This window comes from Arvicanthis niloticus, unplaced genomic scaffold (genome assembly GCF_011762505.2).
Source record: "Arvicanthis niloticus isolate mArvNil1 unplaced genomic scaffold, mArvNil1.pat.X pat_scaffold_1838_arrow_ctg1, whole genome shotgun sequence".
Taxonomy (NCBI): Eukaryota; Metazoa; Chordata; class Mammalia; order Rodentia; family Muridae; genus Arvicanthis; species Arvicanthis niloticus.
This window is the reverse complement of record NW_023045721.1, coordinates 5094-13770: the sequence shown is the minus strand read 5'-3', so window position 1 is coordinate 13770 and position 8677 is coordinate 5094. Positions and strand designations below refer to the sequence as shown.

General features: G+C 41.0%; 1 non-coding gene across 1 annotated transcript; it reads right to left on the bottom strand.

The window, feature by feature from the left end:
* Positions 1 to 5310: 5310 nt before the first annotated feature.
* Trnaa-ugc (transfer RNA alanine (anticodon UGC)) lies at positions 5311 to 5382 on the bottom strand. The gene has a single exon. It is a non-coding gene; the product is annotated as a tRNA-Ala (tRNA).
* Positions 5383 to 8677: the final 3295 nt, after the last annotated feature.

The window sequence follows — 8677 nt, the reverse complement described above, 5'->3', positions numbered from 1 at the left end:
AAACTCAATGATCTCTCTCTCTCTCTCTCTCTCTCTCTCTCTCTCTCTCTCTCTCTCTCTCTGTGTGTGTGTGTGTGTGTGTGTGTGTGTGTGTGTGTGTGTGTGTATAGGCATGCAAATGGCATGGTACAAGTGTGGAGATCACAGGACAATTTAGGTTTAGATTTAGTTTTATCCTCAATCTTTAGAGTCAGGGATTCTCTTTTTCTGCTGCTGTAGTATACTACACATAGCATATACTCCAGGCTTTGTGGCAAGAAAGCTTTTAGTGAGTTCTTATGCCTCTGTCACCCATCTTGTTGTTGGAATCCTGAGATTATAGATTGTGAGGCCACATCTGGCTTTTTCCATGATTTGTGTGATCTGAACTCAGATCTTGAAGCATGCCTTTGAAACAAGCACTTTTACTTGTTGAGTCATCTGCAAGTTATAAAAGCCATCTTCTCTGCTCCTTAATCTTCTTTAAAATTCTAAGTCAAAAGTGTCTGTTTTTTTCTTCCCTTTTCTTTTTTTTTCAGACACCAGTGAGAATCCTGAGCCTGCCTGTTCTGGCACTCTGGAATTCTTTCTTATATGAAGGGCTTAGGCATGCCCATCATTTACGTCTAGCACAATTAACTACTGACTCAACTGATGAATCTTCCTGGTCTCTTGTACCCTGACTCCAAAGGGATGGCTTTCTCTATTTCTCCTATCCCCCTCTTGTCTCCTGACAGCTACCAAAACTTACATCATGTCTAATTGTTGAGCTCTTCTTTGCAAAATGATAGCTTATTCTTAAGAATAAAAGACCTCCAAATTGTCCCCTCTGTAACAAAAGTGTCTATTTAAATGTGAAACTGAAAGTGAGTGTGTTAGAAAATCAAACTCCAAGAAAAGTTGCATAGTGTGTGACTATAATGACTTACACAATCAAGAGCAGAGACTGGAAGATCACAAGATGGTCAAGGGTCATCCTGCACTACATAGTGAATTCCAGGCCAGCTAGAAGTCTATGTAAAAGAAAACCAAACCACAGAAGAATACACACTAAATTCAGAAATAGCACATACACATGCATGATGGTTGGTTTTGTGTCATCTTTGCACAAAGCAGGGTCATCAGAGAGGACAGAGTCACAACTGAGAATATTCTTCCATAAGAATATGCTGTAGGCAGGCCTGTAGAGCATTTTCTTAGTAAGTGATTGATGGAAGGTGGTCCTGGGTTCCATATAAAAGCAGGCTGAACAAGTCATGTGAGTAAGTCAGTAAGCTGCATCCCTCTATGGCTTCTGCATCAGCTCCTGTCTCCAGGTTCCTGCTGTATTTGATAATCTGCCCTCACTTCCTTTGTTGGTGAACAGTGATGATAGGAAGTGTAAGCCAAACAAACCTTTTATTCCTAACTTGCTTTTGGCCATTGTATTTTTCTCACAGCAACATTAACTTCATATGAGACAAAAAGTGAATCGAAAGAATAGTGATCTTATACAAAAATAAATGTAGCTCAGGGCTTAAACTTTAAAAATGCTCAATGATAAAACACACTCAGTAAAGTAAAATGCTCCATGCTTGTTTCTCATTTATTAAATCAAGAACTATATGTGCCTTGTGAGTGTGGCTTTAGTGTGTGTGTTGATGACTGTGTGTATGTGTGTGTGCGTGTGTATCGGTGTATGTGTGTTTTTGCAGGTCATGAATGAAGAAAGTGGACCAGTACCAGAGGTAGACAAGATTTGAGGGGGATAGAAAGAGAGAGGACAATAAAATGTGTGACATTAAAGCAAAAGGTACATTTAGGTGTGAAAAGACACACAATAGAAAAACAGATATGCCAAAGTTTTTGGAGTCAATCTAGACACCAGAAAAAAGAATTAAAGGAAATCATGTTGAAACCATTAAAAGTTGTACCCTGTTTCTGTTAGAAATCACACACACACACACACACACACACACACACACACAGACACACACACACACAGACTTTATTTGAAGAAGTCACATAGTCCAGAGAATGTGCCACAGCAAATGTAGCTATAAACCAGCTGTCCAACTTGAATTTCTATGTGTACATAAATTATTCTTTAGGACTTTAAGGGAATTAACACACAAAATACAAAGTAAAACTGGTTTGTTAACATGACACATACTTTTAATCAGGACAAAAGAAAGTTCTTAAAAGAGAGACAAGTCTATAGAGGGAAAAGAGAAACACTTGGAAGACAGTACAACATAAAGAGTGAAGAAAATGCATAAACAATGTACAAATATTATTTCCTCTTTATATCAATCTGTGTGTTGGTTGGAGCAAGAATGTATATGTTGTAGTGTAGAGTGGTATACTGTGGTGTGCTGAGGTGCACTATAGTGTGATGTGGTGTGCTGTAGTGTTTTGCGGTGGTATTCTCTGGTGTGTTGTGTGTTGTGGTGCATTCTTGTGTGCTATGGTATGTGGTGATGTGCTATAGTGTGGTGTGGTAAAATATGATGTTGTGGTGTGATGTGCCACCCCTCTTTTTATGAAAGAAAAGAGGGTGGGATGTTGGGCCTTGGACTAGGTAACTCTATTTAACCTGTTACCTTCAGTCAAGTAGGACACAGGTAGAGGGCGTGATTAACAAGTATCTACCTCCAGAGATTTAAATATTAATGAATTATCAAAAGGCCAGGGGCGTAGCTAATTAAGTTTATTCCCTCCCCTTTTTCCTTCCCTATAAAATGAGACTCCCCTGGCCTTTGGGGGGAGGGAAGGAAACGTGTACCACTTACATCCATTAACCATGTCATGAACAATAAAGCTTTGAAAAACCGGACTCCACTTGTCACATGGTCTCTCTGCCTGATTCCCAGCTTTTAGAACCCTAGAACCTTGCGATGCAGCCGCTGGCCCGCCCACCGACAGCTGTGTGAATTTGGGATCCTCTGCTGGCGATGTGGGAAGACCGTCCCGGACCCTGATGCCTGACCACCCTGGGACCCTGCCGCCACCAGACTCCCTCCCCCCCCCCCCGCCTGTGAGATTTCTTCCCCACAATATATGCTCATCAGTCTGACAATTCATTATTGGTAAGATCTCTATTGCTTAAAAAATGTTCTACATGTTCAATGCAACAATAATATGAATAATACTATTTATTTTAATTGGGTTTACTAATTCCAAACCTCACAGATATATGTATAGAAGAATGAAGCTAAGAAACAGAACAAAGACAGAGAAGAACAGTGCCTGAAAAGAGACCTCCATATGGGAGTAAGATTACTAAGCCTGAATGCTATTGGAACAAGGTGGATAAGTCCAGAAAGACTGAAATCAACAGTCATAGTTACACTCACACTTTTATAGACAACTGCCTATTTTGAGTGAACATTTCTTAGTGAATCCCATGCTCAAATCAAGCTTGTGTGTAGACTGGGTTGAGAAGACCTGAATATAATTTTGCTACAACCCCACAAGGTGCTGGGATTTTGGGCATGTGTTCTATGCCTGACATCCTGGACAACTGATATTTGATAAGAATGCAATTTCAATTTGATGCAGAAAGGATTGTCTGTCTGAGAACAGTGCTGAGTTAAGCACATATGCGAACCCAGAAATATAAATACTGGTCATGGAGAGTTGGCACAGTGTTTAAGATTACTGCCTGCTCTTCCATGGGTCCTGAATTAAAATGCCAGCAACCACATGGTGACTCACAACCATCTATAGGGGAATCTGTTGCCTCTGGCATGGTGGTGTACATGAAGATACAACACTCCCATAAAATATAATAAATATTAAAATATAAATTTGGAAGTACACAGTTATCAAATAAAGTATATATCACAACACAGAAAAAAAAAACAGTCTCTATCACGTGGTGCTACATGAATATTTCACAGACAAAACAGCAAGGAAAAACCAAAATTGGAGAACTGGAGAAGGTGAAATCTATAAAATATAAAAGTTTCCATTGGTTACAAAATGAGAAGCTTTCAGTCCATGACTAGGGGAAAAGTTTGAACAGTTCATATCCAGTAGCAACTTTTCTGGAACTTGCCAAAAAGCTTCCAAAAGTCAAGCAGTAAACAGAAATTGAAAAATGTGAAAAGTTGCACATGGGCTGTTGTGTGAACTGGGGCATTGAGTAAGATTGCTCATTTTATAAGGGATTTGTTAGCAACACTAACAAGTCAGGTATGGAGACAGCAGCATGGCTGGGGCTTCTGAGGAGAACCAGAGTTACTTGGTAGAGTGGGTACCACAATAACTGACAACTTAAAATTTCTTAAAATTTGGTTAATCCAAAGCACATAGGTTTTACACAGTTATAACCCCATCACCACGAAGCTGAGGTAGGAGGATCATTTAGAGTTCTAAGCCAGGCTAGGACACCATGATACTGTCTCAAAACAAAGCAAACCTGGAAGTTTAAAAAAAACAAAAAACAAAGGAACAAAACCCAACACCACCAAAAATTAGTAAAGAAAGGAAAAGAAAGTATTCTAGCCAAACTGCATATGTAAATAATCATCTGAGACATCTATACAGGACCATCATAGACTATTGTTTAGAATTTTCACCTAATGTCCCACCTCTCATACCGGTTTCACTAGGGGAATACTGGGAGCACAGTGTACACACTCTGTTCTCTCCTATCTCCCCCTCCTCACTTCCCCTCCCGGAAATGGCACCTGTGCATCATGGTACAGAACAGCACCCTCTGAGAGGCAGACTGCCCTATGTCTCTCTCTTTCTGGAGGGGACTCACTAGCCACAAATCCCAAGGTAGAAGTGAGCCAACTCTGGTCTGGGATCCCTGCATCTGTCTTCCCACCCTCAGGGAGACTGAAGTGTTCATCTCTGGGAACCCACAATCTTGGTAAGAGAGAATGCTTCTCTTGGTGCATCAACTAGGTCTCCATTGAAGGTCTCCAAAAGACCCCCAGGTACTATGACAACCATAATGCTCCTTCTCTCTCTGCTCAGTACCTAGGAATGCTCCATCCACCCCTCCCTTTCTTTTTCTTTAAAGCAGAACTCATTCACCCTTGTTATCTATCACCACTCTGAGAAAGCACATCCTCTAGGCAACTGCCACCAGCATGAAAGCAGAGCTTTGGTCAAGCTGTGACCAAAAACCTATTCCTGGAGGTTTGAGCATGCTGTACTCCCCAGACTATGGAAGCTCCGTGGAAATGTCATCAGGGTTCTAGAGGAACGCTGTTGTCATGGACATAGATGAGCTCTTTTATCATAGTCACCGGTTTATTGACGTCTCCATGGAAATGTTTCCAGGCTGTGACACCCTATGTAAAAAAAAAAGTCCATGACAAGAAAAATGTAAAAGTGTGAAGACACCGGGAATCAAACCCAGGACCCCATGCATGCAAAGCATGTGCTCTACCACTGAGCTACATCCCCATGTCTACCCAGACCCTCATCAAAGCCTATATCAAGCCACAATTCCGGAAGCTGCCTTCCTACAGCCTCAAGGGATCTGAATCATTTCTTTCAGGATCATTTATTAATACTTGTTTACTACTTTTATGGGATTTTTACCTTATTGCTTATAGGAAAAAACAATCTTTATTCAATGAAAAAAAATTATATGAATAGAAACAAATTTTATCTTCTTTCAAACATGGCACTCCTACAATAACTGGACTATCATGACAAAGTAATTACAATGTCTTTCTGCAGGGTTAGTAACATCACACCAGGGTCTAAACCACCAGCCTGGGTACACTAGGGAGGGACCCATGACTCCAGCTGTATATGTAGGGGAGGATGGCCTTGTCAGGCATAAGTGGGAGAGGAGATTTTTTGGTCCCATGAAGGCTGAACACCGAGTGGGGGGGGATGTGAGTGTAAGGAGGTGGGTGTGGGGAGGGGGTAGGTGGAGGCACAGCCTCATAGAAGCATGAGGAGGAAGGATGGGATAGGAGGCTTCTGGGTGGTGGGGGGAAGTGGGGTAAGGAGATAAAATCTGAAATGTAAATATAATACCCAATTTTAAAAAAACAGAATATCCTGGTTACAAAGACTGTAACAAATGTAGATCAGTTTTCCTTAAATGTCTCTACCTGCCTATCTGCAAGTTTTAAAGCATAAAACTAAGAGAAAGATTTCTGTTCCTGTCATAAGCATCATTTTGCTCATGATAAGGATATGCTTTCCTGACAAGTCTCCTACATTAATCCTGTACTCTAGGACTGTCCCATCCCCCAGGACTTTCAAAGGCACAAATGCTGGCCACAGTGACACATACAACTCTAACCCTCTGCTGTGAAGATGGATTTCGGGTGAGACCTGCTGCCTTCCAGCCTAGTTACAAGTCTAGTGACAGAACTTTTCCCAAGTGAATAAATCAGAAAATGATAGAGTAAGTCACCCAAAGTCCTTTTGTGGCCTTCACATGAATGTAAACGTGCACATGAACCACACACACATATACAGCCTGACAGACAGACAACAGACAGACAACAGACAGACACACTCATACACTCATTCGTATACAAAAATGCACATAGGCACATAACACCCCCGAAATGAGCATGCAAACTGGCACTCACATACACATGCACAGGCACACAAACACACACACTCATACACTCATTTGTATAAACAAAGGCATATATTCCCAATTCCCTTGGACATCCATGCACACAGGCACAGACACAAGCACAGGCACACACACACACACACACACACACACACACACACACACAAATAAAACCTAATCCACCATGAACAAATATTTCCAACTTTGCCTGTTAAAATGATCAGCATGAAAGAATTATAGTAAAACAGACCACAAACACCAGGATGCTCTTAAAGTCACCAAGGAACATAGTGCTAGGCTGATGATTGACAGAGAGTGAAGGTGTCTGACAGGGAGGGATCTAAGTAGCCATACCGTAGTATTCTGGAGAGGGGTTGGAATATGTGGGAAACACACCTGAGAGCCACAGAATTCAATCCCACTATGGATACCATATTCTCCATAAAATGCCTCTGTATATATATTTTGAACTGCTCATTTTACACTGAGTGGAGATGAAGTGAAATGTTGAGCACAAGATTTGTGGTAATGCATGAATGGAACTGCTCTAGTGTACCCACAAAGCTTCCCAACACACTAGAAATACATTAACTTGGGGATATTTGCTACTCTGTAAAATATCAGCCCCTTTCATTAAATTGTAATAATATAGTGCTGCCCCCTCGTGGGTATCATAAGAACTACATCAGTGCAAGTCAGGTCTGATGTACTGTATGGTGGGGAGGGGAAGAGCATGGGCAGGATTATATTCTCATGGCATATAAAACTTAGTATCTTAGGTATATCTAATATAAAGCCAAGATTGGAACCCAATCCTGGTCTAAGTTGATTATAAAGAATAGACATGATGAAGCTGTAGAAGCTAGTATGACAACACGCACATGCATGCAAACACAGAGCACACAGAGGGAATCCATTTGTCCATCTCACTCATTTGCTCCATGAAACTGAACACAGTCAATACTGTCACTATGTACAGAAGATATATACATGTGCATCCTCTATCAATGATATCCGTGTGTGTGTGTGTGTGTGTGTGTGTGTGTGTGTGTGTGTGTACAGGCATGTAAATGGCATAGTGCAAGTGTGGAGGTCACAGGACAATATTAGTTTAGATTTAGTTCTATCCTCAATCTTTAGAGTCAGGGTTTCTCTTTTTCTGCTGCTTTAGGATACTGCACACAGCACATACTCCAGGGTATGTGCACACAAAGCTTTTAGTGAGTTCTTATGCCCCTGTCATCCCATCTTGTTGTTGGAATCCTGAGATTATAGATTGTGAGGGCCACATCTGCTTTTTCCATGATTTGTGTGATCTGAACTCAGATCTTGAAGCATGCATGCCTTTGAAACAAGCACTTTTACTTGTTGAATCATCTGCAAGTTATAAAAGCCATCCTCCCTGCTCCTTAATCTTTAAAATTCTAAGTCAAATGTGTCTGTTTTTTCTTCCTTTTTCTTTTCCAGACACCAGTGAGAATCCTGAGCCTGCCTGTTCTGACACTCTGGAATTCTTTCTTATATGAAGGGCTTAGGCATGCCCATCATTTACCTACAGCACAGTAAACTACTGACTAACTGATGAAACTTCCTGCTCTCTTGTACCCTGACTCCAAAGGGATGGCTTTCTCTATTTCTCCTACCCCTCTCTTCTCTCCTGAAAGCTACCACAAACTTACAGCCTGTCTAATTGTTGAGCCTCTCTTTGCAAATGATAGCTTATTCTTAAGAATAATAGACCTCCAAATTGTCCCCTCTGTAACAAAAGTGTCTATTTAAATGTGAAACTGAATGTGAGTGTGTTAGAAAAACAAACTCCAAGAAGAATTGCATGGTGTGTGACTATAATGACTTCCACAATCAGGAGGCAGAGACTGGAAGATCACAAGATGGTCAAGGTCATCCTGCACTACATAGTGAATTCCAGGCCAGCTAGAAGTCTATGTAAAAGAAAACCAAACCACAAAAGAATACACACTAAAGTAAGAAATAGCACACACACATGCATGATGGTTGGTTTTGTGTCATCTTTACACAAAGCAGGGTCATCAGAGAGGACAGAGAAACAACTGAGAATATGCCTCCATAAGAATATGCTGTAGGCAGGCCTGTAGAGCATTTTCTTAGTAAGTGATTGATGGAAGGTGGTCCTGG